Source organism: Nylanderia fulva, unplaced genomic scaffold (genome assembly GCF_048542155.1).
Source record: "Nylanderia fulva isolate GAGA-0341 unplaced genomic scaffold, ASM4854215v1 Scaffold594, whole genome shotgun sequence".
Classification (NCBI taxonomy): domain Eukaryota; kingdom Metazoa; phylum Arthropoda; class Insecta; order Hymenoptera; family Formicidae; genus Nylanderia; species Nylanderia fulva.
This window is the reverse complement of record NW_028190692.1, coordinates 49834-52098: the sequence shown is the minus strand read 5'-3', so window position 1 is coordinate 52098 and position 2265 is coordinate 49834.

Sequence of the window (2265 nt, the reverse complement as noted above, 5' to 3'; positions counted from 1 at the left end):
AAAAAAAGAGAGAGAACGTGCATGTATGTGTGTGTGTCAAACGTTTTCCTCGTAATTATAAAAGCAAAGTGTAGTCGACACGGCCGCGCGACAGTTTTCTACTTCCAGCCTCTTCATCGTTCATATATCAATTTGTGATTCAAAGCTTACAACGATCGCGCGCACACAAAGAGGAACAATTTTTTTCTAGCTACCCCTACTCTCTGTTTTATCTATCCTCCCTCTTTCTAGCAACGTATCTACTCGCCGAACCTGATCGAGCGCTACTATACACAACACGGTATAAGCGGAATAAAAAATCGACGATAGATTTAAATTTCAATGTAAACCGCTCGCGGTTTCTTTCTTATTGGCCGCCGTGATACGAATGCCGGCGTATTGTGCGATTGATCGATTGATATACTCTCGTAACCTCTCCGGCACGTCGGAACGTTACAATTTTACAAATCTCCGGGATCGATCTCGCAAGACCATTAAAAGATTCATTGAAATCCTCGTGTCTCGGGAGTTCGCGCGCGTTTTCATCGCGATACGCACGAGAAACGCACACACACACAAACTGCCTTTTTTTAATTTCGCAAAACGCAAAACTAAAATGCAATCTTTGAACGACTTCGCTTGCATAAACAAACTTTCGATCTTATCGTTGCGGAATTTCAAATTGACCTCTTTTTTAAATTGCTTCAATTATTCGTTCGATCTATTCCACTGCTTCAGGATATATATACGCTTATCCAAAGAGAATAAAATGAACTTTCGAAAAAGTGCATCTCGCAAATTCATAGAAATAGATGCTCGATGAAATTAAAAGATTTTATTTTAAAGATTTCGATATAATCGAGAGCGCATTTTTTCTGATTTTTCGTCAGAGTTTCCAATAAATAAAAAATATTCTAATACGTTTCTCGAACGATTTCTGTAAAAATCAATTTAATGTAAAAAAGTAAAAGATACAAAAATTGATACAAAAATATTTTAATTTTAAATTAAATTATAATACTTTTCAATAGAATTTTTTTGTTCCCATTTATAATTTTCGAGAAATTGCAAAAAGAGCCAGAGAACTCGATTATACATCAAAATCCTAAAAAATGAGACGCTATATAATTTTGCAAAGGTCAGCAAAACGCAATCAGACGATGAGCTCTAGATATATGGATGAAAATCGAAGGAGACCGACTTTCCGATGAAAATCTAAATATTCGGCGAGGAGGAAGAGCGGCAGAGGGTGTTCCTGATGCTGTATATTTTACGCGGTTAGAGTTTCGCGTTGAAGCCAGGTTAAGAGCTGAACCCTGACCTATACTCTGACTAAAGCTGGAGTTCGTTTCAACGCGAGCCTGCTTGCCGACTGAAATATTCAGTCCATTCGTCCGTTCCAACTCTCTCTCTCTCTCTCTCTCTCTCTCTCTCTCTCTCTCTCTCTCTCTCTCTCTCTCTCTCTCTCTCTCTCCTCTCTCTCTCTCTCTCCCCCTCTTCCTCTCCCTCTTCCTCTCCCTCTCCCTCTCCCCCCCCTCTCTTCTCTCTCCTCTCCCTCTCCCTCTCCCTCTCTCTCTCTCCTCTCCCTCTACTCTCTCTCCTCGAGGCCCTCCCCCCCCGCCCCTCTCTCTCTCCCTCCCTCTCCCCGCCCCCCTCCGCTCTCTCTCTCCCTCTCTCCCCCCTCCCCTCTCTCTCTCTCTCTCAGTGGAGAAGACGTGTGTCATATCGCTCCGTCAAAATACTGAGTTTTCACCGGTAAACAGTGGAAAAGAAGTATAATAAGTTATTCAAGTTACGCTGCCATAAAAAGGGGATAGCTATGAAAGTTATCTAGCCGGGATATGGCGATCTGTGACTGTGAGCATTGAATTTATTCTTCGGGGCATTGAAGTCTCGTAAGACAAGTAGACATTATACGTGGACACATAGTGCTGACGTGTGAAAGTGGATCACAGGTGAGTGATCGATTAGGCTGATATTAGCGGTTTCCGGCCGGTAATTATCGGCATGGACGATGAATATGCAGAGTATCGATGCTCGGCATGTAGAAGCAATAAAGAATAAAGTCTCAAATGCAAAACAAAACTTGTATAAATAAGCTTTTTTACCATCCAGGATGTGTAATTAAGCATAAAATTCCTGGACAGTAGACAAGAATTAGTGCCGTGTAAAGGCCCATTTGAGGAGTTTTGATTAATAGTAAAAGAAACAAAACATGAGAACGGCAGGAAGAGATAGGACATCGCTACTGATCCGTTCTCCGTGGGATCTGCAAATCGTTCACCG